This window comes from Eschscholzia californica, unplaced genomic scaffold (assembly GCF_041429995.1).
Source record: "Eschscholzia californica isolate CP2 unplaced genomic scaffold, dmEscCali1.0.p SCAF_1, whole genome shotgun sequence".
NCBI lineage: Eukaryota > Viridiplantae > Streptophyta > Magnoliopsida > Ranunculales > Papaveraceae > Eschscholzia > Eschscholzia californica.
The window spans coordinates 73,677,612-73,687,319 of NW_028238198.1; positions in this window are offsets into that span (position 1 = coordinate 73,677,612).

Here is a 9,708-nt window from a genome sequence, read left to right on the forward strand (position 1 = left end):
CCAAAAGTTCTCAAATGACCCACATTCGGCTTAGCCCCATACCATGCTTCACGAGGTGTGCAATTTCTCATGCTTTTAGTAGGAGACCTGTTAATTAAATAAACTGCACAAGAAATTGCTTCAGCCCATAAATCTTGTTGCAAATATTTTTTTTCTTAAGCATACATCTTACCATTTCCACGATTGTACGATTTTTCTTTTCACTCACACCATTTTGTTGCGTTGTGTATCGTACAGTCAACACATGCCTTATATCATATTCTTTGCAATACTTTTCAATAGGGAGATACTCACGTCCCCTATCAGTTCTTAAGATTTTGATTTGTAACCAGAAAATTTTTCTACCTCCGCTTTAAATTCTTTAAAAGCTTGAAACGATTCAGATTTTTCTTTCATCAAATACACCCAAACTTTTCTTGAAAAATCATCAACAAAAGTAATTATATATTTGTTACCTCCATTAGACTCCGGAAATGTACCACATAAATCTGAATGTACCAATTTCAATGGCCTTTTTGCTCTCCAGGTGTTTTTTTTCGGAAATGGTTCTCTATGTTGCTTACCGAGTTGGCATTCCTCACACACTTCTTTTGTTTCATAAATCGAAGGCAACCCATCAACCATGTGCTTCACTTTTAATAATTTCAAGCTTTCATAGTTCAGGTGTCAATACCTATCATCCCACAACTTACAAATTCCATTGTTATGAACATCTGAAAAACAAGACTTGTTAGCAATTTGGATTTCAAGAAGAAACATATTATTTGGTGTTACTCCAAGTTTTGCAACAAGTTGATCTTTTCTTGATAGGAAACAAGTATTGTCATGAAAATGTATATCGTATCCCTTCCTTAACAAATGATCAATACTAAGCAAATTATTTTTCAAGCCAGGTACATAATAAATTTCCGAAATTTTTTCAATATTGCTAGATTTTGTGTGAAAAGAAATTTCACCAATACCTCTTATTTTATAGAATCTAGCATCTCCAATTTTCTCATGTCCACTGTCTGACTCAATTGATTTAGAGAATAAATTTCGATTACCTGTCATATGCTTGCTAGTTCCACTGTCTAAATACCAAACATGATCAGTTACGCCAGTATCATGGTAACATGCAAGTAACAAAGTTTTATTTGGATCTTTTTCATTTGCATCATCATTATTTTCATGCATTAAACTAGATTCATCATAGTTATCTTGATTATACCGACATTCTTTAGTAGTATGACCAGATTTATGACAGTTATAACATTCAAACTATTCTCTACCTCTTCCTCTTTGATAAGCACGACCTCTACCTCCATTATAGTACTGATTTTCAGTAACCTCTTTAGTATCCATGTTTTTTTTGAATTGGTAAGCGTATGCCTCGAACCCTTGACCTTTAAGTTGGAAGACTTACTTACCTTTTAGTATCAATGTTGTTTGAGTAAAAATTACTTCTTCCTCTACCACGAAAACTTCTTCCTCGAAAATTTTTACCATGACCATGGTAAGAACCACAGTCTCCCATATTTGTAATTTGGGTTTTAAGAGCTTGATCGGGAAGAATAGAATTTCTTTGGTTAATTCTAAACTCATGTGCTTTTAGAGTTCCTTGTAAATCTTCTAAAGAAAGTAAAGAGAGATCTCTTGATTCTTTAATAACCACCACTACAAAATCAAATTTTTGTGGTAACCTACGAAAAAAAAATTCAACAATTTTTTCATTTTCTAAAATTTCTCTATTAGATGCCATTTGATTAACGACATAGTTTACTTTTGTAAAATAATCAGAAATATTTTCATTTTCTTTCATTTCTAATTTTTCAAATTCCGATCTCAATGTTCGGAGACGTACCTTTTTGTCCTTTTCCTCACCTTTGTATGCAATTTGAATAATCTCCCATGCTTGCTTTGAAGTTTCAGCTTTAGCAATTCTTTCATAGACTGACTTCTCAATTGCTTGATAAATATGGAACAATATTTTGTTAACTTTTTTCCTGTTTTCATTCAACACGTTTTTTTGGACTATAGTTAGAGCCGCTTCATTATCAGGAATGGTGAAACCTTCCTCAACAAAACTCCATAAATCCATCGATTTAAGCAACACTTTTAAATTTTTGCTCCAATAATCATAATCTTCTCCATTGAAACGAGGAATTAGTGTAACCATATTGTTACTACTACTTGCCATCTCTCACACAACATTTTCTCACAATTTTTTTCCTCTCATTTTTTTTCTCACTCATATTTTTTTTTAACCTTGCTCTGATACCACTTTGTTGGAAATAAACTTAGACAAGAGAAGAAGGAGATGGCTAAAACTCTTTACTCTATTAACTTTCTTTCTCACTTCTTGCTTAAAACAAATTACAAGCTTGAGTATTATAGATGCCCAAGTTAATTCTAAATTACTTCTAAGTAAATGCAAAAGACTTTTGACTTTCTAAATACTATAACATAAGTAACTACTACTACCATAATACTAATACTTAAATATTATAATTTAATGCATAATAATAATGTATGAAACCTCTTTTGATTCATCTTCCAACCATTATCTTCAACCAATAGTAATTGATACCTATTCAATTTGGTTTAATTTCCAACAGAAGCAGAAGAAGAGAAAGTGAAATTAATATATTAAGAGCAAAGTTGAAAGAGAAAGATGAAATCAAATTTCAGTTGAAACAATAGTTAGTTAAGGGGGCAAAAGCGAATGATGCAAACCTAGCTGACCAAAATGGTGACTTTGTCGCATCTAATGACTAAATTGAAATAAATCCTTCATCTATCTTATAAGTTTCCTTATGTTTTTAGTAGAAGAGGGAAAGAATCCAACAAAGTTAGGATATTATATTTGTAAATTCCTTATCTATGATTTCATTTTATAGGAAGTCACTCAAATTTCGAACTTTTCAGCGCTCGCAGTGAAGTAATTCATTTTCACATCTCCAACTACCATGCCGATTACTTCTGCAGATAAAGTAAGTGGTGTAATCTTTAACTAACATCAAAGTATCAAACGTTTATTTGTTTGTAAGTAGAAAAGTATTAGAATGGGTCCGGGTGGCTAGATTGCTTCATTTGAGCAAATAATAATGTAAGGAAGACGTTAGAGCTAGCCTTTTTGGATATTATCAAAACTTATTGAGCGACTTCTTTCACATGTGTTTAACAGCATACGGCACTAGTACGTTACCCTACGCCTACAATCACAATATTATTGATTCTTTTTCTTCTCTTCTTTTTTTTCCATTTTCACAATTTTTGAGAAATGCAAGTACAAAAAAGAAAAAAAAACAATTAAATGATTCTTGTTTTATGAGTGACATAATTATTCTAATGAAAGTACAAAATGTATTCACTTTGTGGATTCAAAATATGTGTTAATTCATTTTAATCATCTCTGAAACTTCAGTAAACCTGTAAGAGACATGTCCTTTTATTTTTTATTTAATGAAAATAATTGTTTTTTAATTAGAAAAAAAAAAAATTTTAACTTGTTAAAGCAACTGATATACTTAATATAGTTATTTTTGCATTAATAACTTTATATTTTAATGTCCTCTTAACTAAACAAATTATAATTACATTACATTCAAATAGATTAAAATCATAGTTAACCATAAACCCTTTATTTTAAAATCATTAATACTATCAGTATGGAACATATATGACATAACCTAGCTTACCTAGACACGCCGTTTTCAAGGAAACTAACAAATTCAAACTCTGATATCTTTCGTGTAGTCATGTAGAGACACAAATATCATCACAACTAAAATACCGGACCACACAGCTAGTTAGACAGGATCAATCAATCGATATTCATACTAAACCCAAGCACATGACTACATGTGAGATATCTTAATTCTGATTAAACAAATCAAAATGTTCCCTATAATTTAATTAACTAGTAGATGCTAGATACTACTAATAATCCATCTTTAAAATATTCATATTAGTTCCTAAACTTATGAAATAATTGTGTATTTGACTTAAGATTAGTTGGCGTGAACACCGAAAGGGTACGTCCATTGAGAGTGCCTTTTGATTCGTCTCGATAAAATATTATGATTAAAAGTTAATATGCTTTGTTCGAGGAGATAAAGATTCTATTCATCATTAAATAATTAACTTTAAAATAATTTTCTTCTAATTATCTCTTGCACATGATCTTGTTTCGCTTCTATATAATTATTATTTTCAAAAATATGATAGTAGTAGAATTGTGGTGAGATCTATTATTGCTTCAAAAAGGAGCATTCATGCTGCTTGTTTGCTCTCAAATTTTTTTATACCTTGGAATCAAAACATTTGAAATGATATAAGCTCATGTTGGTTTGGTGCAAGATGGAACAAGGATTTGAAGTTAAGATGGACTAGCCTAAAGTTAAGAACTTACAATTTTAGGACTATGAACTTGTGTACTCTATCTATTTCACTTAAGAAAATAATTGCAGCATGAGAAAATTAGATGTGAAAAATGGTATTTTTTAATTCAAGTAGTTCTCGAAATGTATTAGGGAATCGGCTTTAATGACTACGCCATAGACTACAACATACACGAATATATTAAATATTTTGACAACTATAATGGAAATAAATTTGTAGCGTAGTTGGTCTTCTCTGATTAGGTAGTAACATAAGTATGTCTTTCTAACCGAGAGACTAGAATTTGAACCTTACTATAATGTAAATTTATTTGTCGAATCACACTAATTAAGGTCGAAAATAGGCTTTCTCAGGAGAATATGGTACCATGGCCCTAGTTGGCTAGTTGTACTTCAATATCTTATAAAAATCCAACTATGGCCTTTGGATACTTGAAACCTGCCTATGATTCAGGTTTTGTGAAAATGTCTCTAGCTTCACATTGAGAAGGGAACATACCTAGTTGCCCATCTTTCCTTTCATTTTTTTATTTGATGTCGATTTAAAAAAAGAATTCAGTTAAGAAATCCAATGCTGTTTCCAAGAATTTTTGGTTTTTTTACTAAAATATTAAAAACAAGTACATGATGATGGTTTCGGCCTTCCGGGTGGCCGTTTTTAAATTTTTTGCAAAAAATATAGTAGCCATTCGACGAAGGAGAGAGTTCATCGTTCCTTTTAACGAATTCCTAATCAGGAACCACTCTGATACTTGAAACCTGCCTATGATTGTTAAAAATCTTTCAAACTTCATCTTGGGAAAGGAATTGCCCCATCTTTTCTTATCTTTTCCCTTTGAGTTTTAAAACCGAATTCTTAGTCAAAAGAATGCAATGTTGTCTTCAAGACTTTGCAGTTTTTTTGGGATAAATTTATATGTTTATTAATTTAGATTCACATCGAACACAGGGACGAACTGACTAAATGACCCAAGAGATAAAAAGCATGTGCATCGACAAAGATAGTTTTATTCTGAATACTATGTATTCTATAATCGGTCCCCATATTTTGCTCTCCGGGACATGACTTTCAACACAATATCCTTTTTTATGAATATGAAAACATGGATATGAATGTGGATAAGATATTCGGTACGAAAGATATAGGTAGTGTTTGTTTTCTATTCCTCCTTAGAAAGATACGAAACTTTACTTTGGATCTAAACTGACTTGAGCTAGATTTCAGAATTTTTTTTGTGAGTCAGTTGATATTTGACTCATTTAAATTGTTAATTTAAGTCGATCTTAGGTTCGTTCGAATCATACCAATAAAGTTCACATACTAATATAGGTTGATTTGGGTCTATTTGATTATAGGCATTTCAGGTTTCTCATAGATACGAGTATAGAACAGCTGTATGTAGAAAGCAATATGGTGCCTATCGAACTTCCTATCTCCTGTTTTAATTTTTTTTTTTAATATTGACTACAATGGTCACTGCAAAGGCATTGATACACCGATACAATGCGATAAATACAATAACTGTCAAATTATTACTGGTCTAAAGCTCAACAAAACCAGTGGCCTAAACTCGACAAAATTAATGGCCTAAATGACAAAATTAATGGCCTAAGACCCAAAGATATTACTTTAATTACACCCAAGTTTAATATTCCTGGATTTGCACTTCCATGGGATCGAACCTGAGACCTCCGTATTGCGGGGAGATGCACTTACAAATGGGCTACTAGTTGTTGGCCCGTTTTAATTCTTTGTTTTTTTTGGAAGTCGACTACGATCTACGTTAATCGTTACATTTGGCATTGATACATCAAAGATGTGATAAGCTCGATAACCGCCCACTTCAAACTAGACACGACCGGGCCTATAGCCCAACTAAACATGGCTAAAAGCCCAACTAAACCTTATTTATACCTTAATAATCTCAAATCAAATAACCAAAGATTTCGCCTTACGTGGATTCGAAATTGAAGTTGGTATTGGAGCTGTAGGAAATTCTATAAGCGCCTCGTGGAAGTGTTAAGTGCACCCCTTCAAAGAAAATATGGGAAATTTTAAACCTACCTACAAACTTGTTACAGCACCCACATGGTGATACCAAGCAGACCAAATCAAGTTTAAAGTGGGTGTATAACACTTTTAAAGAGTGCTTAAAAATTTCTCGATAAATTTTAGGAGTAGGTAATTGAGAGAGAGGGGCCTTTAGTAAGAAAGGAGTAACGTACATATAACTCCCTTAGGCCTATTCTCGTTTGCCCCACAAAATGAAATTAATTTTATAGGCACCACTAAAGCTGAGAGTCCAACTTATGTGCAGAAATGCTTAACCAATTAGTAATTAGTAATTAGTAAATTACATGGTTGGAAGTATTGGAGAATGTTGGTGGGAGGATGAAATTGGGTTATAAGAGGAATCAATTTTTTGTTAACTAGAAATGGTACGGTACGGGGTTGCATCGTTTGGTCTTTACCCAACTTCATTCGCATTACTTACTTCAAACTGTTTTTTTACAAATCTTCATTCAAATCGCTTTTACATCGCTTAGTTTATGGGTGATTAATTGGGAGACTGAAAAGTCGGATTCGATGCACGCTTCCCACAACCTAGCACTACCTTTTGTTATTTGATGGACTATTCGGAAGGAGCTAAATAATCAAGTTTTTTGGGGCATAGAAACTAGTCTAACCCCATCAAATTTTTGGGTTAAACATTTTCTTTTTATCTGTGGCTCTTAGGTTTTGTGTTTTCACAACTTTAATTGGAATAGAATTGTATTGAGTATCTTTATCTTGTTTCGAAAAGTAGTTGTGTTAACATCTTGTATTGAAACAATTAGAAAGAGAGATGAATGTGCCAAAACAAATACAAGTTTAATCCATAAAAATGAAAAGAATACATAATTTAATGAAAGCAAAAGAGAATGGAATACTATATATAGTTATACAAAATACATACATTGAACTACTAAAAGAGATCTGAGAAATCAATGATACTATTCTTCCCAATCTTCTCCTTCATCATTCAAAGCCATATTAAGATATATCTCATCAATGTGGGACATTAAGATCCGCCTTTGATATGTTCGGATCATTGTTATCTTAACTTATGATCAATGCGGGGCACTAAATATAAATTATTCTTGTTGATATACTCTTGGTTAGCTTTTACTAGTGGGGTGGGGTAGGACACTAGATGTCACTTCAAAACCTGAAACCGACCTGTTTATTTTATTGGATCGATAATATTGAGCTTATTTCCAAATTATACTGTCCTCTCACTTCCAAGATATTTAGATACCTTAATCCCATTTTATAGCTAGAGAGATAAAACTACAAAGAGAAAGGGAATTCAAAGATGTAGTTACTTTTATAACTCTGGAATGCATTTTGAGAGTGACTGGTTTGACTTACTTATATGAACCACTCAAATAAAAATATGAAGATGTGAAAAAGACAAGTTACTACTTGATGAGTTGATGTGAATCATGACAAGAAAGTTGCTTAGAACCTTCCATTAGAAATAAGATGTGAGATGCCCTTCTTAATCACTATAGGCTGGTTGTCTTTATATGCTCAGACAGAGCTCTCTATTCTGCTAACTGTTGTTTTTTAGTTTATACTCCTAATTGGGTCTCTCATGCATGAGTTAGATACTGTGAGTTTTACTTGCCTACTCTTATGGGCTGAAAGGGCATTTTGATTTTGGTAGATGATTTGGGGCATACAGGTTTGGTTGTGGGGAATATAAAAATTTTGGTGTCAAAATCAAATAATAAAGGGAACATTTATATGAATGTCCCATTAAAAAGTTTGCTTTTACCTTCCCTCTTTCATATTCACCACCATCATGTGTTCTCTATCATTGTCTTTGTCTTTGTCTGTGCCTCTTTCCCTCATAGTTTAGGCCGAAAGCCTTCCCCTTTTCATGGGTCTCCCTTTCCATGCGAGCGGTTTAGCCTTTCGTCTAAGAAGGGGACTAATTTCCTTTAGACAAAGGATAATTGGTAAGAGAGCCCTTTTTTTCGCCGAAATTGGGGGCGGGGGCGGGGGGGGGGGGGGGGGTAGAGAGAGAAAAAAATGGTGGTAATGGTCTGAGTGTTGGTGATGAAAAAGATGAGGTGAAAACATACAAGGCAAAGAAAGTTCAAGAATCAAACGGGTCAACCCGTGACAAGTTCCCAGGGAAGTGAAGCTGAATTTTCTTTGCCTCCTACATCCAAAATTGGGAGGTCGACACGAGTATCATAGAAGCTTTAAATCCTGCTATGACTAAAATACAACTATGCCTGCTCTGGTCATAACTCGACTCTAGACCCTTGAGCAACGAGGGAGGTGTGAAGAAATTGGGTTGATACCTTAAAATCCCAAAATATAGGAACATAGAAGCGTGCCTATATTTTCCCAAATTAAATCTTGATCTAATATAGGGTTTGGAGTTAAGAAATCTCCAAAGTCTAAATAATTTGGGTTACAAGGGTCTATTGAAAGGTGACTTTAGATACACAATTTATAAGATCGCAAATAAGATTTATTTGATTACAAAATATACTCAAATGCAGTTTCATTTAAAACTAGTGGATCTTCACTGCCTCATCTCAGCCGCTTGTCAACAATCGACTAAACGAGTCTATATAAAGCAATAGGTTCGCACTAAACTAGGCATTGAAGGTTCAATCTCTGAACTCAGACTTTCAATTGAATTCTTTAACTGCAAAAACACCTTACTAACTTGAACATCAGAGAGGTTTCGGAGTTCTTTATAAATTTTGTCCCAAATTACAAGAAGCAATTCGATATTTGAAGCAGTGAATCTTCACATTCCGAATGATAACCTAAAGTCATTTGAGTTTTTTTGTTTTTGGCCCCCTACTTTGTGACCAGCTTCCTTTTTTGCCTTTTCATAAATTCAAAATTGACCCATTTTTGTTAACACTGTGACGGTTAACTTTTTATTTCCTTCTATTTGCTCTTCTCGTAAAATTGAGTTTTTAATTCAAAATTAACCCCCTTTAATATGGATCAAATTACAAAAAATTCCAACCATTATTAGGGTGCCAAAATGGAATTCACTTTAAAAACACTAAAGACACCTCATCTCTCCCTCTCTCTCGTCCCATTTTATCACCTCTCTCATCCACATCATCTCTCTCGCCACCTCATCATCTTCTCCGTCGAAGGTCGATCAAATTTTCCGGTGGCATTCAATTTTTTTTTTTTTTATTTCTTCTTCTTTCTCTCTCTTCTTCCTTTTTCATAGGGAAATCACATTTCCACGAATGGAGGGTAATTACAATGGTATGTTCGAAGTGGGAAGTGCCGAAGTGG